This window comes from Oryctolagus cuniculus, chromosome 1 (assembly GCF_051225735.1).
Source record: "Oryctolagus cuniculus isolate XC-2025 breed Fujian yellow rabbit chromosome 1, ASM5122573v1, whole genome shotgun sequence".
NCBI lineage: Eukaryota > Metazoa > Chordata > Mammalia > Lagomorpha > Leporidae > Oryctolagus > Oryctolagus cuniculus.
This window is the reverse complement of record NC_142867.1, coordinates 118,501,159-118,526,421: the sequence shown is the minus strand read 5'-3', so window position 1 is coordinate 118,526,421 and position 25,263 is coordinate 118,501,159. Positions and strand designations below refer to the sequence as shown.

At 50.9% G+C, this 25,263-nt stretch overlaps 1 protein-coding gene across 6 annotated transcripts in view; it reads right to left on the bottom strand.

Moving 5' to 3' along the window:
* PKNOX2 (PBX/knotted 1 homeobox 2) overlaps positions 1–21,658 on the bottom strand; it is a 274,561-nt gene extending 252,903 nt beyond the window's left edge. For 3 of the 6 annotated variants that reach the window (XM_008259803.5, XM_089335261.1, XM_089335258.1), the window contains exon 1: positions 21,513–21,626. The gene's annotated coding sequence lies outside the window, so the exon portion shown is untranslated. Of the gene's footprint in view, positions 1–20,117; positions 20,150–21,512 lie in introns of those variants that run through there. The other 3 variants (XM_002708693.6, XM_051848275.3, XM_051848258.3) reach the window with 3 other exon arrangements.
* Between the last annotated feature and the right edge of the window lie 3,605 nt (positions 21,659–25,263).

The window sequence follows — 25,263 nt, the reverse complement described above, 5'->3', positions numbered from 1 at the left end:
TTGAGCTGTAAACAATCTGCTCCCCCTTCTCCATGAGTCCCCACTTGGACCTTTCTGAGAGAGTCAGCTCCACGAGTCTCTCTAGAGTTAATCTGGCAACAGCAATACCACAAAGAAAAAAGGAGCTGTGGTTTGCAGTGGCTCTAGATCCTTTTGCACTGCACACTGCTGTCATTAGTCATATGTCATTATGTCATTAGGCATTAGTCATAATGGACTCTGTAGCAATGATTCTTCAAAAGGGGCAAAAGGCTCTAGAATGGGCTGTGGGGAGTGAACCAGCAGATGGAAGATCGCTCTCTGTCTCTCTCTGTCTCTCTCCTCTCTCAGTCTCTCTCTCCTCTCTCTCTCTCTCTCTCTCTCTCTCTCTCTGTGTGTGTGTAACTCTGCCTTTCAATAAATAAACAAATCTTTTTTAAAAAATGGGCTGAAGGGTGGCAGCATGATGGGAGTTCATAAAGTTCATAGAAAATGAAATTCAAAGATAAATTACTTTGGTGCAAACAAATTTTCATAATACACATTTCCATGAACTTTTGGAAGGCCACTTGCATGCACAGCTTAAAAATTTTTTATAAGGGGCCAGCACTGTGGCACAGCAGGTTAATTCTCCACCTGTGGCATCGGCATCCCATATGGGCGCCAGTTCGAGTCCAGGCTGCTCCTCTTCCAATCCAGCTCTCTGCTATGGCCTGGAAAAGCAGTGGAAAATGGCTGAAGTCCTTGGGCCCCTGCACCAGTGTAGGAGACCGGAAGAAGCTCCTGGCTCTGGCTTTAGATCGGTGCAGCTCTGGCCGCTGCGGCCATTTGGGGAGTGAACCAGCAGATGGAAGACCTTTCTCTCCCTCTCACTGTCTGTAACTCTACCTCTCAAATAAATAAATAAAATCTTTTTAAAAATTTTGTACCTAAATAAATTTCTCTTTTAACTCCATTTCCATGAACTTTTTTAAGTAACCATGTATGTATCTTTGGGGAAGTCTTCCCCAGTTCTCCAACCCAGGGAAGGTTTTGATGTGCCCCACAAGAAAGGTGGGTCTCTCTCTCGCTCGCTCGCTCTCTCTCTCGCTCTCTCCTTGAAAATTACTTATGCATCAGGAACTTTCCACTTATGCCTAACTTCCTGTGAACCCCTACCTGCTATATGAGTCACCTCACCATGTTAGCATTCATTTCCTCACCTCTAAAATGAGGGGTGGTGATAATTTAAAAAAAAAATTGTCTCTAAGGGCTGTTGTTGGATCAAATGAAGTAATAGAAGTTCCTGAAACATAGTAGGAGTTTAATAGATGTTTGGATTTTAGTTCAGCTGACATTTCAATAGTGTGATTAGAGCTGCCATGAAACACATTTTCTAATTGGAGAGTATTTTCTCTAAACAGAACTCCAAATTGGATTCTCCATCACAAGATGTCTGTTGTTGGGGTAGTAAAGCAGATGCGTGCTTTACCCTGACCCATCTCCTCCTACCCAGGCTCCAAGGAATGTTTATTGGCCAATTATCAAAAGGGCAGCTACCAACATCCTCAATGGTAAAAGACTGAGAGCTTTCTTTCTAAGATCAGGGCTAAGACAAGATGTCCATTTGTCTTATTAAAAGAATCCCAAATAATCCACAAAAAAGCTACCAGAACAAATAACAAATTCAGCAAAGTTGCAGAACACAAGAGCACATGCACAAGTCAATTGCATTTCTAGACACCAGTAATGAACAATCTAAACAGAAAATTTAAAAATCAATTCCAGGGGACTGGCATTGTGGTGTAGCAGGCCAAGCTGCCAACTATGATGCAGTATTCCATTTGGGTGCCAGTCCATGTCCTGGCTGCTCCACTTCCAATCCAGCTTCTTGCTAATGCATCTGGGAAAGCAGTGGAAATGGCTCAAGTGCTTGGGTCCCTGCCACCCACATGGGAGATCTAGATGAAGCTCCTGGTTCCTGGCTTCAGCCTGGCCCAGCCCTCGCTGTTGCAGCCATTTGAGGAGTAAACCAACAGATGGAAGATTCTCTCTCTCTCTCTCTCTCTCTCTCTCTCTCTCTCCCTCTCTTCTTCTCTTCCTCTCTCCCTCTCTCCCTCTCTCCCCATCTCCCTCTCCCTCTCCCTCTCCCTCTTTCTCTGTGTGTGTAATTTTGCCTTTGAAAAAATAAATTAATCTTGAAAAAAAAAAACCTGAAAACAGACTCGGGTTGATATGTGGCCACCAATGTTCATAACAGCATTATTCACAATAGCCAAAAAGTAGAAACAACCCAAGGTCAATAAACTGATGAACAGATAAATAAAATATGACTTGTACATTCAACAGACTATTATTCACCCATAGAAAGAAATTAAATTCTGATACATGCTACAGCACAGATGGACCTTAAAAATATTATGCTAAGTGAAGTAGTAGACACAAAAGGACAAGCATGCTTGGTTCCACTTAGATGAATTATCTAGAAGAGCCAAATTCACAGAGACAGAAAGTAGAGTGGAGGTGATCGTCAGCTGAGGGGAGGTTAGAATGTGGAATCATTTCTTAATGGGTGCAGAGTTTCTGCTTGGGAAGATGAAAAATCTTGGAAATTGGTGGTATTTGCCCAACATGGTGAAAATAATTAATGCCACTGAACTGACCACTAAAAATGGCTTTAGCATGGCAATTATTACATCTATTTTACCGCCAAAAAAAAGACAAAAGAAAAAGTAGGGTGTAATTATTCAATTTCTCATGTAAAATTAAATTTGAATCCAAAGAACCTAGAGCAGCAAATGAAACTAAATTTCTTCTAAGCTCACAGTCAGTCACTGTGAAGTGCATAGGCTGTGCTAGAACCTCGACCCAGACAGAGGCCCAGGGCCACCGTGCACATAGCTATGGGACGGAGGACTCCAAACATACTCCAGGAGGGAAGGGTCAGGGTGCTGCTTGCTTTCTTCAGATACTGGAATCAGAGACTCACAAAATGCACCCACTCAGTGAATGTTACTGAGCACCCACTACACACCAGGTGCTGCACACAGAATGGTGAACAGTGAGTCGCTGCCTGAGAAACTTGAATTTGGCCTATCCTCTGAGGTCTGAGCAAGACTGGCCTACAGTCCTGGACCTTGCTCAACTGTCAGCTGACTCTGTTCGTGGTTTGGTTTTGGGTTTCCAGTGAAAAGACCATGTGGACAGCGGAGCATTGCACAGAAGAGAGACGGTGTTGTCCTTTCTACTATTATCACTAGGGACATTCTAGGGCTTCTTGGAAAATGCCAGCCTCCGACTCAAGAACAGGGAAAAGGGAGAGGCTTCCTAAGTACGGGGAGAAGATGGGAACAAGAAACAGCAGTGGGCAGGTGCAAGTTCTTGAGGCTCAAGCCTCTGCTCACAAGGGGTTAGGGCTGTGACTTCTCAGAAGCAAGCTGCCTTTCTTCTCTCCAGGATGGCTGGTGGGCTCAGTGCTCCACCACATGAAAGTGCCTTTGCTCATACACACCCTCATTTACAGCTCCCATCTTTCCATCTATTCAATGCCACACAACCTTCAAAGCCTGGCTCATGGGGTACAGGGTTCTAGAAAAAGTTTAGACGCAGTTAGGCCTGGATTCCAATCCAACCTTACCAGCTATGCAGTTTGAGTCTTTGCCAAATGTAAAAATGGAGACACATCCTCACATTCCCAGCCCACGTAAGGACACAGCATCATGTCTCCCATGAAGTCTCCTCTGCACCCCATTTGATCTCTCCCACCTCTGGGAGGATCACTGTTAATATTAATATATTAATACTAATTTGTGATAACCACTTTCCTCTAATGTTATGAAACCAAGAGGATATAATGTAACTTCTCATGATTGCCTCCGCACTCAAACTTTATGCTTCTTCACTTAGAGATCAAGCCTTGCCTCCTTCTTCTCCCTCCGTGGTGGGTGCTAAGTTGGTTGAAAATATACTTGAGGCAATGTAGGACCCTCAGGCATTAGAAGAAATATCCACAAGAAACAGAACAACATTTAGCTCAGAGTCATAGCCCATTCATGCTCTCTGCTCAGGATGTAACCATTCCCTGCCGATAGTGTCCTTTAATGAACACTCTATTCTTAGTGAATGAAATGACCCTGGATCATAAAGGTCACTTATACTGCTAATTCAAGAAAATAGTTGATCTGGAAAAAAAATCATCTCTTCTTGTGAGTTTTAGAATATCTTTAGAACTGGCGTTTCTCTTCCTAATTCAGTGTGACTGTTAAAAAGAGTCAATGTAAAAAAATTAATTAAAAAAAAATCAATGTCTCATAAGCACAGGTCACCCTCCACTGGGGATAGGTGGCCCAGAAGTAGACTAAGTGAGAGAGGGGAGCTGGCCAGGAACTTTAACTGTCACCAACAATTTCCAGAGTGACCAAGCTATAGTCAAAAACAGCTTTGTTGAATGCTGCAGTCATCATTAGCCACGTCCCCTGGAGTTGAAGGGAGTTCCCCAGCCTATCGGACCAAGAGGTGCCCTGGGTGAGCCTGGATGCATCACCATGCCCCTGGGCCTCATGGCCCTCACCTCAGAGAAGGCTGAACTGAACCAGGGGCTCTCCACCCTCCCTCCTGCAAGTCTGGTGGATTCCCGACAGAAATGAACCTTCCTATTTTCCAGAAGTGAAGAAGACAGGAGGGCACACTTAGAGCCCCAGAAGTGTGGCCATCAGCAAAGCCTCAAGGGCAGGGACAGTAGCAGGTCAACTGTCTTGCTCGCTCTCTCCACAAGAAAGCCCAAGGGTCCTTCTCAGGGCCTGGATGAAGTTGCTGTCAGGCCCAGACATGACCGTGAAGCAGCTGATGTGGAGTATCTGGGAAAGCCTTACCCTAACCCAACCTCTCCCAGTAAAGTGGCTATACCCCATCCCATCCTGAACACTGAGAGTAAAAGGAATCATCCCAGTAGTTTAGCCTGTGAGCAACACCTGTTATGTGCCAGGTACTTCAAATGCCACAGGCCATTGGAGTGCCCGACAGCACCAGGACAGTTATGCAGTCCCCATGTTCACAAATGAGGACCCTAAGACCCAGGATAGGATACTTTGTCAAAGTCCAGCTGAGGAGTACACAGCAGATTGGGATTAGAACTCTGATCTACCTGAGACAAAGGCTTTGTTGCTTTAACCAGGCCTTCCACTGATTTCTGACTATTGCTGGGAGATCCAGAAGCTAAATGGAGGGAGCACCAGGACAGCCTTCAGTGGGTACAACATCCCCCAGCCTCACAACCTCCTCTCCCTCCCCACTGCCTAATAGGGTGGCCAGCTGTCCCTGGTACCTGATACCCAAGGGCTGACTTTCAGTGCTAACATCATTATAGTCCTGGGCAAACCAAGAATGTTGGCCACCCTGTGACTGTATCTTCCTTACACTTTGTGGCTCCAAAAGAAATCTATTTTCAGAATTCAAACATAATTGAGGGTCATTGTCAATGACTGGTTCTCTTAGAGTAGCTTTCGGCCTGACCCCTAGCCAGCCCCAAAGGGCAGCTCACACACCAAAAACCCCTTTCTGTGTCTCAGCTGCAACAGAAGACCAAGAGCAGCCAGTCTAGGTTGAGCTGGGGCTTGAGGACAGCAAACACAAGAGAGGAGGTGCTCCATAGGGAAGCCAGATGAGCCAGATTCTTTTCAAGACATTGAAAGCCCCCATCAAATGCTCACTACATCCACCTAGTGGAGGGTTACTAGCCCATTTTACAGATGGAACAGCCTCAGTCTTAGAGACTATTTAGAGGTTCTTCTCAGAAGCCCAGAAATCAAAGCATGGCTCCTGAGAATCTCACCCAGAAGACTCCTCCTCCAAACTAGGCAGAGTCCCCGTACCACAAAGCCCGTGGAGAACTATTCCCATTGGAGTGGGGGTTCAAACCAGTGCCAGGTCCCCTTCTCAGCCTTGCAGGGTAACTGGTGGATGGCCTTGCTCACGTCTGCCATCTTCAAATGCATGCACTAAGCAAGGAAGGGACATATCTATCCACACCTCAGGTCTCTCAGCACGTGCTCTCAACCACGGCTCCCTCCCCACCAAGGACAGAAACCCAAGAAAGCAAAGCCCGTCTGCTGGTACCCAAACCCTCCTCTCGCTCAGACAGCAGCTGATGCAGGAAGCCAGCCTGACCTCGCACCACTGCCTCATGCTACCTTTGCAGTCGTGTCTTGAATATTATTTAACCTAATGAATAGGAGGATGTGGATAGGTGAGAGACAGCCTGGGTTCAAATCTCAGCTCCCCGACTTACTAGCTTTATGGACTGATGCCTCCAGTTACTCAAATGTGAAACAGGAACGGCATCGTCTTCACAGAGCAGTCAGTGAGTTCACAGGCATCCAGTGTTTAGAACAGTGTCAGGTATATGGTAGACACTTCATACACGTTTATTATTATTATTATTTTAATGTGAATATTGATATTGGTGAAGCTAGACTAGACATTCCTGAAGTGCAGGCCAGAATCTGATACTTCTGTGCATCCCCATGTGAGGCAGATTGGCACCAAGTCAGAGATGAGCAATTACTTCCGGTTCATCCATTGCACTTCCTAGCCCTGGGGAGAGGTGTATATTTGCCCATCAGTGGCTTAGAGCTGCCTTTACCAGCAGCCCCCAAGATGGCCCCAAAATTATAGCCCCTCAGGCCGTGTGGCCTCAGGAGCAGAATTTAAGGAAGCCAGGACCCTCAGTGCAAATCCCTCTTCCCGTAAGAGCTGTGTCATGCAGAAAAGAGAGACTCTCCCTGGAGAGAATCCAGGGAGGCCTGGGTTCCCACCCTCACTGTGCTGTGTGACCTTCCACGGGGGGTTTATCCTCTCTAGACCTCTGTTTTTTAAGTTGTTAAATGAGAAGGTTTCCCATCTCAGGGTAGGAGGAAAAGCACCTCTTTTTAATATATATATATATATATTTTTTTTTTAAATTTGAAAGAGAGACAGAGACAGACATAGAGCTCTTCCATCCACTGGTTCACTCCCTAAATGCCAGCAATAGCTGAGGCTGAGCGAGGCTGAAGTCATATATCATGAACTCAATACACTCCCATGTCTGTGGCAGAGACCCAAATTCTTGAGCCATTACCTGCAGCCTCTTGGGGTGTGCATTAGCAGGAAGCTGGAACTGGAAGCAGAGCCAAGACTCAAACCTAGGCACTCCCATATGGGATGCAGGCATTCAATGCCAAACATTGTCCCTGGAAAAAGCTTCTTTGAATGTTACATCATTTCACAAAAGACCAGCTTTCCTTACTAGCTCATTCACTCATTCCCCAAACACTGCCTGGGCTTTTACAATAGGTGAGCACTATTCTGGGTTATAATAAAGAAAATAAAAGAGGCAAAATCTGATACTAGCTCCAGAGAAAAACAAAGATGGGTAGGGATAGCCAGGGATGAAATAAAAGGGATTTGATTTCAGATAGGGCCTCAGGGAAGGTCTTGCTGACAGGTTGGCATCTGGGTGGAAATCCAGAAAAAGCAAGGGAGTTAACCATGCTGATATCTGGGGAAAGAGTTACAGTTGTTATTCCATATTCACCAACCAAACACAGAGCCACAATATTAGAGAGAAAATGGTGTCTGTACTGAACATATCTTCCTGTCTTTAATCCTCAAACAATACACATAGTAACTGTTTATCCAGCATCTACACTGTATTAAATGTTATAAGTAGCCAGAGATGCTTTAAAGTATAGGGGAGGTGAGAGTGGGCATTCGGTGCAGTGGTCAGACGCTGCTGGAGACCCCCCATCCCATATCAGAGTGCCTGGGTTCAAGTTTTTGATCTGTTCCCACTTCCAGTTTCCTGGGAGCAGCAGGTGATGGCTTGAGTACTTGGGTCCCTATCACCCCATGGGAAGACCAAGTTGAGTTCTGGACACCTGGCTTCAGCCTGGCCCAGTTCCAGCTGCTGCAAGCATTTGGAGAGAGAACCAATGGATAGAAGAGCTCTCTCTCTCTCTCTCTCTCTCTGTGTGTGCACATGTGTCTCTGCCTATCTTTTCAAATAAAATGAAAAAAAATTTGTTGAATTTCTAAAATATAAAGTATATAGGAGTATGCATTTATTTTATTTTTGTATTTTTTGGACAGGCAGAGTTAGACAGTGAGAGAGAGAGAGAGAGACAGAGAAAGGTCTTCCTTTTTCCGTTGGTTCAACCCCCAAGTGGCCGCTACGGCCAGCATGTTGCAGCCAGCGCGCCGCGCTGATCCGAAGCTAGGAGCCAGGTGCTTCCTCCTGGTCTCCCATGTGGGTGCAGGGCCCAAGCACCTGGGCCATCCTCCACTGCACTCCTGGGCCACAGCAGAGAGCTGGACTGCAGGAGGAGCAACCAGGACAGGAGTATGCATTTAAGCTAGATTAGAGGACCTCAAAAAGTTCATGGAATGATGGAATTAAAAGATCAGTTTATTCAGGTGCAAAATAATTGAAATCTATGTGCAGTCTTTTCACAACACACATTTCCCATGAAATTTTTGTTTTTGTTTTCTTAAATATTTACTTATTTATTTGAAAGGCTGAGTTACAGACAGACAGAGACTCTTCCATCCACTGGTCCACTGACTTCCCAAATGACCACAACAGCTAGGACTGAACCAGGTCAAAACCTGGAGCCTGGAACTCCATCTGGGTCGCCCATGTGAGTGTAGGGGCCCAAGCACCTGGGCCATCCTCCACATTCATAGGAAACTAGATAGGAAGTGGAACAGCCAGGACATGAACCAACACCCACACGGGATGCCCGCATCACAGTTGTCTTAACTCACCCTGGCACAGTACTGGGCCCTATCCCATGAGCCTTTTGAAGATCCCTTGTATCCAAATCCTCCTCCTCTTAAGGCACTTGAGTACCCTCAGATTTCAGCCTCTGGGGGGTGGGGGGCAAACAGTCCTCAGTGTTTCCAGAGGGAAGATGTGGCCTTGGTCACTCTCTCAGCCACCGCCCCAAGCCCTTAAAAGACAACATCATGTTGGCTCACTACCCTGTAAGAGAAGAGCCAGATCTAATACGCATTCTTTCCCATGGGTGGTGCTGAGAAAAAAGGGCCAAACCATTTCTGCCCACCTCGCAACCGCTGCCTGCGAGGACCTCCTAGAAATCAGACTCAATTAGGACCTGAATGTGAACATCATCAGAGACCCCCAGCCCTGGAGCTGCAGGAAGGATGGGGAATGGGTTCCCTGCATTTCCTCAAGGCTCCTCCTGAAATCTATGCCTGCAAACAGCACAGGGGAAGAGCCACAGGGCAGCATCCACTGCCCCCATGACACAGCCTGGACAAGGAAAGCTCAAGGGACAGCAAACTCCATAGAGTGCCCAGCATCTTCTTCTCACCTTGTTCTCCTCTCCTGCCTGGGATGGAAATGGAGCTCCCAGCCCTAAGCCTAAGCCTAACCCTAACCCTAACTCTAACCCAGAGATGGAAGGATTGGCCTTCAGCAGAGGAACAAAACTCAGCATGAGGTCAGGCAAGGTCAGGCTTGGCCAGGCCACCAGAATGCTTTCTCACTGCAACTGACCTTGCTCACTGCAACTCTTCCTACACACACGGGCCTGAACCCCATGCCCTTGAGGATGCCCGCCAAGAAACCCAGAGGAGGTCATGCTCCATCTGCTCTCACAGCTGCCTGCACTTCTTACCATGGTCTAACTAATAACCACCTACACAACTTGAGTTGTGAGCCCTGCCAGAGTCAGCCCATCTCTCTGGTTCATGGTCATACCCCCAGTAACCCCACAAACTCTGACATATATGAGGTGCTCAGTAAAAATACATTGAGCAACTGTTACTGGCTTGGAAGAAGCTGAGGCCAGGCCACCCCTCGCCCACTGCCCAGGCAGGCCCCAAAAAGCCCTTTGTGTGGGGTTAGACAGTGGAGCCTGAAAGTGAACAACCACTGCCGGCACACAGTAGGCACACAGTTCAGGCTGGCTGACTCTGAGCTGGTATCTGCAAAACCATGGAATACTCAGGGGTCCCAGAGGGAACCGTTCATGCCACAGCCATGGGGCAGTCTTGGAAAACCATTCTGCCAGCTATTAATCACTTAAAGATGGTTGCCATCACACTATGAGGGCAAGAGGGAGGGTGTGTTTGTGTGTGTGCTCATTCTAAATTAACAAGAAACATGAGTCTGTACCAACCAACTTTCTCCCCCACATACGACATGCTAGGCACCGTGTAGATGCTTCTGTTTATGTCTATACAATGTGGATATAACATCCACATATGTTACCTCATTCGATATTCACCTCCGCCCTGACACTAGGTGTTATCAACACCTGCTGACCGAGAGGAACCTGAAATCAGCTTTTAAGGTCACACAGGGGGCACAGGACTGAGTCAAGGCTCAAGGCTGGACCCTTGGCTTGTTGCCCCACTGGCCTGCCTCAGTCACCCTTCTTGCCACAGCACAATCTCCTTACCCAGGACCCACCAAGCCAGAGCCCTATATCTTACACTGATTAATGTACAGGAAGCGCAGGAGCATGCAGTCTGAGATGGGGAAGACAAGGAACCCAGCAACTTCTCCCAAACCACACAACTCTCTAGAGCAGGCAGCAAGTGGAACCGGAAAGACCACTGGACCCAGAACCACACATAAGCATGACCTTGAGCAAATTCTCTCATCCTCTCTGAGCCTCAGTTTCCTACTTGAGTTGGCAGTGAGGATTCAATAAGATGGTGGAGAGCTGCCAGCACGGAGCCCAGTGCAAAGTCAGCACATAGGGGCGGAACCTCCACTTGTCTGTGGGCTTTGTAGAAGAAGCCACCCAGAAGTCACAGAGCTCAGGAAATATCCTTCTCTTGCCTTTCTTCACACGCTGGCTGCGGCAGCTCGTCCTCTCCCTCTCCAGAGTCCAGCCCCTCCCGAGTCAGGCCAGGGATGCCAGCCCCAGGACTCTGTGCAGCAAGAATGCTGGGGAAGTTCCCTCTTCCTGCCAGCAGCTAAGGGTACTCCCCAGAGAATCGCCTGGGAACAGAATTCTCCTTCCATCCTTCTCTTCAAACCCAATGGAAACAACTTTGAAAAGCATTCCAGGAGACCAGATGTCCAGCTGGAAAGGGCCTCCCTGACAATCTGGAAGTCAGCAGGAGTTAGCAGTCTCCATCGCATTGCCCCTGAGAGGCTCTGATGAATGGGGTACCTTCCCAGGGGGAGCTATGCTGGTACAAGAGAGAAAGCCAGATTCTCTGGGAACAGGCACCAGGGAAGCCTGGAAGGATCCCACTGAGCTCCTGGGCGAGCCTCCAGAACCGATCCCCCAAGTCAAGAGTGCCCAGGTAAACCTCTGCCCTACCAAGAAGAACTGTCTCCTCCCAGGGCTGGGAGGGGCAGAAAAGGAGAGAGGCCAGGAGGTCCCTCTACCCTTGCTACCTAGGTCAGAGGGGAGCTGGGGTCTTGAACCCCCACACCACCAGGTTATCCCGCCTGATTTATGTCCCAGGTTCCTCCCAGCCCCTGCATCCAAATAAATGAGGCCTGACTGCCACCACATGTTCCCATCCCCTAACTTCAGGTGGACCAAGACCTACCTCTACTGTCCCACCACCTTCCCCAAACGCACGGAGCCCGACAGACTGAACCTCACATTTCCGCCTGGAGAGCCCACAGCCTCATGGGATGACAGAGCTGGAAGAGACTTTACAGATCATCTGGTGCAGCCTCCTTGTTGGTAGGGTGACGAGGCTGAGGCCCTAGGAGGTGAAGAGCTACGTCAAGGTCACACTGCCTATTCTCAGTTCCCTTGTGTTTGCTCCGTCTGCCCAAGAAAAAACACATGGCTTCTAAAGGATGAGGCCGCTCAGTCTCCACAGCACTCTAATGGGCATTAAGTAAATAGTGGGCTCAGGCCACGCTTGTTGACTGACGGACAAATCCTCGGGGAGGGCACGGTAGTGAGAACAAGCAGCTGTCACCATGGGACACTGGGCACACACCCTGGCTCTCTGAGTTTGTGCCCTCCTGCCCCTTGGCCTGAGCCAGAGGTTACAAGATACACAGAAGATTCTCACCTGAGAAACCGCAGAAACAACTCAAGGGGAGGGAACACACCATATTTGTCATGGAATAGAGCAGTGCACAGTGTCAGTGTTCTGATGGACCAAAGACAAAAGAAGCCCTAGGCTGGGGCTTGCTCCCCACTACTCTCCCTCACACCTGTTGTGTTACTCTGGAATGAGGGAGACTGTCCCTCTTCTTACCTAACAGGAATTAGACAGACCCTACCACCAACGTGCTTAATTCTCCATGTCTATCAGGATGGTGAGCACTCCCTCCTTGGATCACCCATGTTCACTACACTCTGAGCCTTAGTTTATCTTATCCGTAAAAGGATGCTACAATACCCATGGTGTCTGCTTCGCACAGTCAAGAAGTTCAAAGGCAGGCATATGAGAATGAGCTTTATCGGAAATAAAACTCATGTTCACCATGAGCTGACCTTGTGCCAACCACTTTTAGAGATTTCCCTTTGCATTTTTCACAACAGTCCTACATGTGCTTCCTGTTACTATTGCCCTCATTTCAAAGCTAAGGACATAGAAGCTCAGAGAGGCTAAGTGAGGGGCCCAAGGACACACTACTTAGTAGCCCTAAAACCAGGGTCGGAACCCAGACTCTGACTCTAAGCTTCTCTTCCTTTCCTTCCCCCAGTTCTGCTCTGTCTCAACAACAACAGAAACAACAACAAAAACATTAAAGGAAGTCATTTGGCTCAGGGGTTAAGATGCAAGATAAGATATCCACATTCCACTTCATAGTGCCTTTGTTCAAGACTCAGTTCAACTCCTGAATCAAGCTTCCCACCCAAGTGCACCCTGGAAGTCAGCAGGTGATAGCTCAAGTACTTGGGTCCCTGCCACCCAGGTGGGAGACCTGGATTGAGTTCCTGGCTCCTAGCTGCAAGTTGTCCCAAACTGTTCCAGGCATTCCGGGGAATGAACCAGCCAATGCAATCTCTCTCTCTCTCTCTCTCTCTCTCTCTCTCTCTCTCTCTCTCTCTATTTTTAGGAAAAGATAAATGTTGCTTTTCATGAAGAGGCCAGGTAATCATCAGACTGGAAGCGCTGCCTCATAGAGTCAGCCTCTTTGGTTGAGACACATGCATTTGCCCAGGGAAAGTCTCAGGAGAGGCAAAGTCAGCTCCCTCAGCACATTAAGATCCTCCAACCCAGGCGCAACCCAGGGACCATTCTCTGGCAGTCTGTGCCTTCGCAGCTCCTATATGTTGTTATGATGCTGTGCTTGGGTTTGTCACAGCAGTGGGTATCTCAAGGATCAGTTCATGAAGCAACCCAGGTGGGTGGAAACATAGAACCTCTGAGCTTTGAGCTGAAGGAGAGCTCTGAGAGTGAGTTCAAGCACCTCATTAGATAACTGAGGACACAGACATTCAGTGACGATGAGTCACTTGTTAAAGGTCACACAGCCAGTCAGCAGCCAAGTCCAGCGTAGAACCCCCCATCCTCGGACTCCGCTTCCCCATCTTTATCCTCTCCACCATCCTACCATGAGGTCTGCTCACCATCCCTGAGAGGGAAGAGGGCCGGGGCGGGCCTGTGGTCTTCTCTCTGTGCTTAGGAAAAGCAGGGCATCAGGAAAGACAGTAGTGGTGTAGCAAGGAATAAAATGAACTTGTTTGCCTCAAGCATGAACTCATGAGCTCAAGTTCTACCCACTGGGGCTGGCCCTGTGGTACAGTAGGCTTAAGCCTCTGCCTGTAGTGCCGGCATTCCATATGGGTGCTGGTTTGTGTCATGGCTGCTCCTCTTCTGATCCAGCTCTCTGCTATGGCCTGAAAAAGCAGTAGTAGATGGCCCTAGTGCTTGGGCCGCTGCACTTGTGTGGGAGGCCCAGAAGAAGCTCCTGGCTCCTGGCTTTGGATTGGCCCAGCTTTGCCGTTGTGGCCATCTGGGGAGTGCACCGGCTGATGGAAGACCTCTCTCTGTCTCTCCCTCCCTCTCTTTGTAACTCTACCTCTCAAATAAATAAAGAAATCTAAAAAAAAAAAAAAAATTCTACCCACTGACTTCAACAGAAGTCCCTCAATGTGCTAGAGAAGCTGCCACAACCAGTCCTGGGCAGTGACGGGCCACTTCTGGCCACCTGGAACAGGCAGAGGAGCTGAGCTCTTCCTTCTAGTTCAGGCTGCTCCCAGCAATCCCCAGGAGAGCTCCAGAGCAGGGTGACCTGGGAGTCTCACGTTTCAGCCCTCCATGAACACTCTGCAGAGAACGCACCTCCTCTCAGAAGTCAGCACTGGTTAAGGGCACTCTGTCCTGCTTACTCCACCATTCCACTCGCTTTTGCCACGTTTGGTTATCAAGTGGTTGGTGCCTTCTGTCATGTCACCTCTGTGTGTCCCTGCATCGCCTGTCGTGTGCCCATGTGTGCTGTCTGTCCCCTCTCCTCACCACTTCCAACTGTCCTCAGGGTCTAGGCATCTACTTTCTACCAGAGCTGTTGCCACAGTGGGGGTGGGGGTGGGGGTGGGGGTGGGGTGCTGGGTCTGCACACAGCAGGCAGCATCAGGCCACAGTATCCACCAGCCACTTAGCCAGCGTTTGGTGGTGGTGCCAGTGACCTGTGAAAGGGCCCAAGTTTTGTGTCCTGGGGAAGCAAAAAGGAAAAAGAAGGAGGATGCTGAATAATCTGCCAACTGGATCATCAGCTCCAAAATAAGGTGGAGGAGGACAGCTCATGGTTCCAGACCTGTCCAGGTGCTTCACGCATTCTCTCCATGCACTTGCATTTCCCAACTTAATTTACAGGTGGGGAAACAGTCAGAGATGTTAAGAAACTTGTCTAAATCATACAATGAGTAAGCAGCAGAGCTGGGCTCCAAAATGCAGTCTTGTCTGATGCTGAAGCCCACACTCTCCACTACCCCCATGGCAAGCAAGCTCCTTAAGGACAGACGTCATGGTGATGGTGTTTCTTTGGCTTATTTCTGTTGCCATTGCCTCTATCCCTAAGACTGTGCCAGCCATATAGAAGACACTCGGTAAAAATGTGCAGAATGGAGGAACAAAGGAATGTATGAAAATTGTGCTGCTCTCCCCAACATGGGAAGGAGACACAGGCCCCTTAACCTTGATGACTGGGCTCTAGAAAGCACCCAATATATTAAGGTGCCTCCAAAGGCCAGGTGAATGTGGCTGGGTTTACTAGGTATGGGATGGAGGTAGGAGGAGAAGCACAAGTTGAACACAGAAGACTAAGACTAGGTCCTAATGAAGTTGGGGGGGGGGGGTGTAAAAGCCTCCTCGGTGGCCTGCTGACTCTACAGCCATTTTCTGACCCCTCTAGGTCTGGCCCCTCCCCCACTCCACCTCCTGCATCCTCCCTTCTCCACCCCCCCCCCATTGCCTTGACTGAGCAGCACTGAAATTGGCCACATTCCTACTAAACACAGAACTAACAGTTACGCCACCCACTCTGGCCCCATCCGAACCCTCCAGAGCCTGCTCCAGGCCCCAGGGCCAGCTGCTTTTCTCCACATTCCAGCCAAAAATAATACAAGAACGAAGCTGTTTGGTGGAGACTTAATCTAATCTTCATTGCTTCAGTTTTAAAATATCCTACGCGGTTTAGGGTTTCTTATTACACACAGGGATGTGTTTTTAGTGAGATAGGTCTTAGCAGCAACGGCCTTCTTGTAATTAGAAACCCAGGCAGGCAGGGCCTGTGGCAAGGCATCCAAGGCAAACAGCAGATTCCCCTGAAGACACCACGTTTGCAGCAAGCTCTTCCCAAGCTCCACTTTGCCGGCGTGAGATAGACGGAGCTGGCCCCAGATTCGTTCTGCCTCACTACTGGGAATCCTGGAAGAATTCTGGTAGGAAAACTGTGCCCTCCAACTGTTTGCTCCTTCTGTCCCTAGCCTGTGTCTCTCTCGGCCCACACTCAACCAAAATCAAGACTGAAGTGTTGCCTGAGACTTGCTAGGAAGAATATGTGGAGGAAAAAAATAAATCACCTCCCAAGGAATCCACGTGGACCAGGGAGAGGGAAAAACAAGCATTGTCCTGGAACCCCATCTCCAGAATCAGAGCTAACTTTTCAGGCACTGAGAGAAAAGAGTCTACACGCGCTTATACACTTTGGTAGAAGTGCCAGTGTAACTTCAGGAGCTTCCTGGCCCAGGATCTGCTTTGATCTGCTAGCATGGAGACTGCCAAGTGAGGTTCAGGCTGTGGCTAGACCAGCCCCCATCCCCCCAGCCAGACCAGATGTCATACCGGTCAGGGCTCTGGCCTGGTCGTCCCGGTGGCATAAAGACTAGGGGCTGCCATTCTGAGAGGTGATCGTCTGTGTTCATTTGCGGTATGAAGGCGACCCCAGGCACCACCACGAGGGAAGAACCAGGCCATTCCCTTGATTCAGCCCTAATTGCCCCTCTTGGTAAAGTGTAGGTGGTTTGTGGAATCACAGCAGGGTTTTCAAATTCTGGGATGTAAAGAAAAACAAGAATTCAGCTCCTACACCAAAGTCCAAGAACTACAATAGCCGAGGAAAAAAGAGCTAGGCAAGGAAGAAAACACACAGAAAAATGTGACTTTGCCCCTGAAAAGCCTCTGCCCCCTTTTTATTACGTAGAATGCTCTCTCTGCTTGATACAGGTTGTGCTACACTCCTCGTGCCCGCCAAGGACTGGGTGTGATAGGGGACCCTCCGGGATCAGGACTGTGCAGCAGGGTAGTAACAGGACATAAAACTGCCAGGCCCCTGGATTCTAGCCTAAACACTAGCTCAGCACACTGACCTGCCAGCCACCATTATCTCCTGACCACTTCCCTCCCTCCTTCCTCCCTTGCCCACCAGGTATTAGATTTAATTAAATTAACAGATCCTCATCACAGTGACTCTGGCCATGCTGCCTGGGTAGAGAGAGCCCAGCACGTGCAACTCCTCCTCTAAATTCTGCTCCTCCATAGAATTCAGTCTTCAACAAGTCACGGATCTCATGTGAAGTGTTTTACACAAAGCGTGGCGTGCTGGCTAGACTGGAGGCTAGCAGGGGCTCGCGGCCGATTTCATTTTCCCAATCACTTCCTCTGCGATGTCGTTTTCACCCTCTCCGTGCTGGGATCTGCATTTTGCTGGATCTAGGCTCCTTGCTTCACATGCCGTCACCTCCAGCAATTGCATCACACATTTATATATATCTCACAGCATCGCAGTCCTTGTGCCACACAGCACAGGAAAAGGGAAAACTTATAACAGCATTTCTCACCCTCCTCGAACTAATTTAGCAAATGTGCTCCAGATTAAATAAATCGGGAACAAAAGTCTGAAATTGGAGACAGGGTTTGAGAAGGTGGTGTGTGGGGGGAGTAGGGGGTGGCTAAATAAATTGCAAGGAAATCTTGCAACATGTTGGAAGCCTATAAATTTTATTGGTTGTTTCTTTAATAAAAACAAATTCGACTGCTAACAACACAGTATTAATAAGCTTCAAACATTTCAAAATCTCATTTGCCCCTGTTCTACTGCTGTTTATGTTGCAGGATACATTCATGAAGAGTAAGGAAGTCAGGTTGATCGGTTTGGGTTGGTTCCTGAATCAGTCTAATAGAGACCCTTTGAAAACCCAGCCTTTTTGCTTTCGAGGCATGCCTTGGTCTCTAATGAGTTACAGCTCTAGGCTGAAGATGGACATGGCAGAAAGAAATTTAACACACACTCTGGTGCACCCATAAACTTCAAGGCCAAGGGAGAGGAGGTATGTTTCCAGTTAAGCTAGAACTCCATGAATCCAGGATCCTCCACTCACAAGACAGTAATTCTCCTTATTTCATCACTAACTTACTTCAAATGTGTTTATACAATTTATGGCTACTGAACTTCCAGGCAACTGGTGTAGAGTTAATGAAACACAGCTTGGAGAAGCTTTGAGCTTTGAACAACTAACCACAGTTTAAATGGTTATGACATGCGGTCAAAGCCACAGCACAGCCCCACTGCAGTTTTTGTGTTAGGACCTAGTCAAAAACCTTGTCATCTCACCTTTTGTGCCAAATAGATGGAAAAAGGAAAAGGCACTGGAAAATAGCCGGCCTTGTTCCTTCTCGAGGTTTCCCCGCCATTTAAACACATTTATCTGAGCCCCTCCCCCACCAGGGTTCGAGTAAATATTTTAGTTGCAGTTTGAATTGGCAACGGGGCTGAAATCCTGAAATCCAGTTTGGGTTTAATTGAACAGGGTCAAGCCTATCTAAAGAAAGGGAGAAACGGGGTCCCGAGGTGGGGGGGGGGGGGCACCAAGCAACCTTTAAACCAGTGAAAGCCCAAAAGGCAACACAGGAACGCCAGATGAAACTGGACTGGGAACACAGGCAAACTTGTCTTTCTGAATGAGTCCGACAGGGACTTTTACTACGAATCCTCATTGTCACACCACCTCCTCCCTCGAGCTCTGTCCATGTGGGAACTCTCGCAAGCTCCCATTTTCTAAACAGGTCCATTTTGGAAGAGTAAAGGGGAGGTACCCGGTTTGCCATTGCCGCACAATAAAAGCGCCTTTTGAAAGCAGCACTTTCATTAACTTAAAGCGATCTATAGACTTAAAAGCAGAGAGCAGTAAACTCACAGAAAGGATCATAAAACAGCCAGTCTCAAGTTGGGTACACTTCGGTGCAATTTGCACGAGGCATTTTACTGAGAGCGGTGGCCGGGCCCATCTCTCCCCGGTAACCCCCTGTCCCTTATTCTGAGCAGTTACTCTTTCTCCCTCGGCTTTCATGCCTTTTCGCGCTCACAAAGGGGAGGCGGGGTGACCGGGGAGCCTCAGTGGGGTCACGGCTCCCTCCCCCCTCCCCTGCCCCGGGCTCTCGGCGGGAGGGAGCGCGCACGAATTCCAAGCCTGCAAAACAACAGCCTGGGAGCTCCGGCCGCTGCGCCGGTCGCCGCGCCCCGGGCCGCCGCGGCCACTCGGGGGTCGCGCGTCTTCTGTGTCATTTAATGGGGTGCGAGGGCTGGGAGGATGGGCCTAAGACTGCAAGCAGGAAATTTCAAATCCTCCTCCATTCCACCCCTAACACACGCTCTCCCTAGTTGATCACCTCCTTGGTGGGGACCTCTCTCCACCCCGCCACGTACCCCGAGCCAGGCCCGAGCCACGGGGGTGCAACTCTGGACGGAAATGATGAGTCCAGAGGCGAGAGACACCCCCGCCCCCAACTTTCACCAAGGTTGTGGGGCTTGAGAAGGCCGGAATGGCAGAGTGCGCAGGAGGGCCAGGGACTGGGGCTGGCTTCGTCGTGTTGTGTTTGGACACCATCATTTTCTCGATTTGTGGAGGAGGACTGTAGATCTCCCTAACATGCGACGCTTTTGGCTTTCAACAGTTGGGTAGCTTTTGAAACTCAAAAAGTCAATACCCTGGAGACGTCCCAGGAAAAGCGGGGTGAGGGCAAAGAGCTCCGAGCTTCCTCCCTCCCCGGGCGGAACATCGCACCGGTGGCTACGCTCGTGGGTTCCCCGGCTGGGCCAGGGACGCCCAGGCACCGCTTGCGGGCGAAGAGGCAGAGGCTCGGATCCTGGCGTCCGAGTTCGAGCCCGCCCTGCCCAGGGCCGCAGCCCTGGCTCCTCCGGCCCGGAGTGGCGCTCGGGGACTGACGCTGCCCCCACCCCTGCCGACCGCAGGCTGCGGCCGCTGTCGGCCGGCCACCCCCGCTCCGCCGTGCGGCGCCGCGCCCGCGCACCCCAAGTGGCTCCAGAGCCCGCTGAGCCTCCAGGGTCGGTCCTGGGGTCCACTCCGCACCCCGCGATCTGCCCTGTCCCTTCCTTCGGGACGTCCCTTCGATCTGTCTGCTTCCGGGAATCTGCCTCCTAAGACCCGGTTCTGCGCTCGCAAAGTCCTCTCCTCCAGATCCGCGTTCCGGGAGATGCAGCAGAAATTCGGGGCTCTCCTACTATGGCTCAAATTAACTACTTTCGTCGCCTACCTAAAATGCTTTCCCATCCGTGGATCGTCAGGACCCGCACGCTCCACCCTCCCCAAATCCCAATAGCCTCGACCCCAAGAAGCAGTCAAGATCCCGTGGCGCAATCCTAAAAATGCCAGCCGTCCCTCCGACTCCAGCGTCAGATGGAACCCCGGGCCCCCAGCTCCTACCTCCAGCCCTCTGCTCTGGCCAGCGCGCGCACTACTCAGCGGCCCTTCAATCCCGGTTTTGAAGACAGCTTGGATCCTACAACCCAAACTCTAATCTAGCCCTACAGCCCAGCCCTAATGCAGGGCCGATCCACACCCCTCTCCCTTTCCCAGCCCGGGTCTCCCCGCCGAGCGGGGACCCCCGGCTCGGTACTGAAGGGTTCCCCAGAAAGGGCGGCCCGCTTTTCTCCTTTCCTGCCGGGGGCTCGGAGCAGCGAGAGCCCCCTCGCCTAAGCCGAAAGAAACGCAAACTTTGCGCGGCCGACTCGGGACCCTGCCCCATCCCCCTCAGTTCTCTGCTCTCGGGCGCTCTCCGTCCCCCTCTTTTACGAACTCATCTTCTAGTTCTCCAGCCAGGAGGGCTCCGGATTCCAAGCCTTGCCACCGGCCCCTACGCCTCCCCCACACCTCTCCAAGGACCCCCACCCCAATAATCCAGGCAAAGCTAGGGACCCTATAACCCGCTCCTCTCGGGCTTGAGTCCCTGAGCGTGGCCTCTCGGGTCCCGGCTTCCCTGACTCCAGTCGTATTCCCCCGTCCCCACTGATCCTCTGAAAACCCCGCACTCGCTCTGCTTCCCCAGGCCCGGCCGGTCGTGGACTCGGTTCCCAGACTTCAGCCGCCCAGCCCCAAGGTGGGGCCGCTCCCGCTTCCAGCCGCCCGAAGGCAGCTCCAGGCGGGTGGCGCCGAGCGAACGCCGGCCCGAAGGTCTCCCGATGTAGGGAGAAAGGGGCCCCGTAGCCGGTCCGCCTCTCCCAACCCCGAGACGCCTGCACCGGAGCTTTGGCCGGCGCGCGGCTCCCTATTCTCTTGGTCCCCGGGAGCTCGCGGCGCACTGCTCCCCGCCCTCCCGCTACGAGGTCCGGGGCCCGCGGCGATCGGCGTCCGCAGCCCGGCTCCTCGCATCTGCGGACAATGCGCGCCCCGCACGGGCCCGAGCGCGGCGAGGCGGCGGCGGCGGCGGCGGAGGCGGCGGGGCTGCGCGCGGGCCGGGCCGGGACGCGGGCGGGCCCTGCCGCTCTCGCCCGGCCTCGCCGCCCCTCGCTCGGCTCCTCTCGGCGCTCTCCCGGCGCTTCCCCAGCTTCTCTCTGCACGCTCCCGCCGTCCCTCTCTGCTCGCTGCCTCCCTCCTCCCTGCTGCCTCCCTCTCTCTCCTCCCTGCTGCCTCCCTCTCTCCCTCTCTCCTCCTTGCCCTGTCGCAATGAATAATACTCTGGCTTGGGGACTGGAATAAAACACACGCGCTCTGAGGCAGCCGCCCGCAGCAGCAGCAGCAGCCGCCGCCGCCGCCGCCGCCGCGCCGCCGCCGCCGCCGCCTGCAAAAGCGTCTCTGACATGGAAATGAATGACAGCTTACCTGATGCCAATCTTCATCAGACTGACACCGGCGTGACAACACAGCCTATACTTCCCAGCACTGCTCGGGACGTCAGCGGCACAGGGACCCGCCCCCCGGAGCCCCCCCTCCGCACACCTCCCCTCTCCCCACTCCCCCTTCTCCCCACCCCCCACCCCCACCCACTCCGGGCCGGCCCGCTTCGCCGCCGAGCAGCCGCGGAGTGTCTCCCTCTACTGGAGGCTCCTCGGCCGCGTCGGGGCGGGCCTGCGCCCGCTGACGGAAACGCGAAAGGCGCGGGAGCCGCCGCCTCCGACCGCGAGGTTGCCTGAGACGCCCAGCGCGGCGGACCCCGGGGAACCCGGGAGCACCCTCCGCCTTCCCCCTCCCCCACGCCAAGTCCTTCTTAGCGAGCGACCGAGGCAGCGATTACAGACATCCGGTGCTGAGGGGACCGGAGTGAGGTGAAATTTTCTGCGGACCCCCAGAGAACTCCCCAGAAATTATGAAACTCAGAGCTGCCTCTGAGAATCCCTTCCCTCCTCCCCATGCCTGCCTGGCTGGCCTCATTTTTATGATTGCATTTGAATAATTCTCATTACCCTGGCCCCAGAAAGGTGTTCCGGTGACACTCTGGTTCGTTATTGCTACTCTCCAGAGCTTTTTCTGCTGTGGGCTTCCTGGGGCGTTTGGCTCTCGGAGTTGGGGGGACAGTATAATGGGATGGGGCAGCGCAGGCCTCGTCGGTAAACGACCTCTTTGCAAATGTCAGGCGAGACGGTTCTAAGCCCCTGCTATTTCCATTCTAAAAAGCCCTTGGTAAACTCCCGGGAGTTGTTCTGGGAGCACAGTAACAGAAAGGGAGAGACGGGGTGGGCTTCTCAGCCCAGGCCTGCTGGCCTGGCCCCTCCCAGAAGAGGAGGGTGTAGGCACATGGGCCCCTCCGGAGGCAGCCTCCTTGCTTCCACAACTCAGCACGTGGCCCTCTCCCTAAAGGAAGAAGAGAGCCCACCCATTCTTTCCCCAGGAGTTTGCTGCTTGCTCGCGGCCCAGGAGCCATTTCAGCCACAGTCAGGCAGCCGGTGATCCTCTGACCCCAGAATAGGCAGGGGGCGTGGGTAAAGCCGGGACAAAGACAGGAGGCAAGGGGCGGAGGGCAGAAAGTGAAAGCCAGCCAGCCAGGTCTTCAGTACGGAATCTGACCTGAGACAGCAAAGGCTGCGGGGTAGCTCTTTTCCCGGCCTCTGGGCCACTGGTCACCACTGCCCTGGTCATGGGCAAAATGAGAGCCCTCAGCATGGCTCAGAGGATGCACTATAGAAGTTCTTGGGTCACGCCCCAGATATGTTACTGTATGCCCAGATCCTCCTCTTACCCTCAAAATCCCCCTGCAAAGTTGCCTGTGGAAAAACTCTTCACCCATAGCCGGGTTATAGACAGAGCTGGATCCTCTCACCTTCACACGGAACCTCTGAAGACGTGGCTAGGTGGATTTATGTCACCCCAGCCTCTGATCTGTGGTCAGAGACTCTGGCTGCTGACAGCGTAATCGCCATTATATATTATACATTGTATAATAATATAATAATAATGAATGCACTTGCCCTTTTTATGTGGTTCAGAAGCAGTCAGATTCTCCAACCCAGAGGCTGGAGGTCAGCTGCCAGAAACTCTCAGAGGGAAACCCTCTTAGATATGGGAGGGGGGAGGGGCGATCCATTTGCGAGTTCCCAGGATTTCTTGTGGGGGAAGGGAGGCTTCTCTCCTTCCTGTGCCTCCCAGTGAGTCGCTGTGGCCTGTGAGTCAGAGGGAAGAATCAGGCTGAATGTAAATACTTGAAGCCATCTGAGAGGTGTCCCTGAGCTGTGACTAGTACTCTCATGCATTGCTGATGCACACTCGCCATACCTGCATTTTCCAAAATCCAGCAGGGTGTCCCACTTTTTCTAGACAGGGCAGATCCCTGGCCATGGAATATTCAATTTTGCAGTCTTTTCGAATGCTATGCTTTCCACTAATACCCTTTTGGTGCTTTAAAGTGTACATTGTCGTTTTAAGTAAATGTATCCAGCTTTGACTATTTTTGTAATTTGCAAAAGCTTAAAAAAAGGATCATCAAAAATGCAGCCATCCTTTTTATAATCATTCCAAGCAAATATTTGCCCTGTACCCACTGGAAGTTCAGCTGGGTGCTGTTTCAAGGGATGGATAACAGAGACAAAGATGCATGTGTTTTAGTTCCTTGTCCTCAAGGAGCTTTAGTTCTGGTTGAGGAAGACAAAGCACCAATATATAAAACGTTAAAGAACAGCCACACAAGAACCCAACGTAAGACACAGTTAAAAACTAATACAGCAACAAATGGGTCGTCCAGCTGTCAAATTTCATGAGTCCCACACCTAACTTTGGGTTCAGCTTGTGAGAAGAGAGGGGATAGAGTAAAAATGAGGCTTGGCAAACTCAATGCAGATACTTTGCAAATTCTTCCCCATCATTGCCGTGAGGATGAACCGGTATGTATATGTCACAGAGTTCATCAATATGATGGCCACCCAGGAGTTCTTGCAAATGCCAGTCATCACACCTTGGCATTCCTTTATGCTTGATACTGGCCCCTCTCTTCACCCTACCTGCACTTCCTTAGTCTTTAGGATACACAGTTCACACCTGCCCAGGTGTAAATGCGATCAACTACACAACTGAATCCTGCCTGTGCCACTCTAGGAAAAAAAAAAATTTAAGACAGATCTGTTTGAGTCTGCTTGAGCTGCCGTAACAAAACACCACAGACTGGATGCTTTGAACAGCACATGTTTATTTTCTCACAGTTCTGGAGGAGGGAAGTCGAAAATCAAGGTGGCAGCAGGATCGGTATCTGGTGAGGCCTCTCTTCCTGGCTTGCACATGCACCTGCTCATCACGTCCTCACACGGCCCTTCCTCCCTGCATGTGACAGGAGAGCGAGCTCTGGTGTCTCTTCTTCCTCCATAAGAACTGCAGTAGTATTGGATCAGGGTCCCACTGTTAAGACTTCCTTGAACTTTAATTACCTCTGGAAAGGCCATTTCCAAATGCAATAACGTGGTGGGGATAGGGCCTCTACATGTGAATCTGTGGTTGGGGGAGAACCATCCAGTCCATGATACTGTCGAACAAATAATTCCTATAATTCTCTAAGGAATTACTGCTTTTTAAAAAGATTTATTTATGGGGCTGGCACTGTGGCGGAGCGAGTTAAAGCCCTGGCCTGAAGCGCCAGCATCCCATATGGGTGCCGGTTTGAGTCCTGGGTGCTTCTCTTCCAATCCAGCTCTCTGCTGTGGCCTGAGAAAGCAGTAGAAGATGGCCAAAGTACTTGGGCCCCTGCACCCATGTGGGAGACCTGGAAGAAGCTCCTGACTCCTGGCCTCAAAAGTGCGCAGCTCCAGCCATTGTGGCCATCTGAGGAGTGAACCAGCAGATAGAAGACCTCTCTGTCTCTTCCTCTGTATGTAACTGTGTCTTTCTTTATTTCTTTATTTGAAATTCATAGTTACAGAGAGAGACGGAGATCTTCCATCTGCTGATTCACTCCCCAAATGGCTGCAACAGCCAGAGCTGGACTGATCTGAAGCCAGGAGCCAGGAACCAGGAGCTTTTTCCCGGTCTCTCACATGAGTTCAGGGCCCAAGCATTTGGGACATCTTCCACTGTTTTCTCCAGGCCATTTACAGGGAGCCTCACTAGAAGTGGAGCAGCTGGAACACAAACTAGCTCCCATATGGGATGCTGG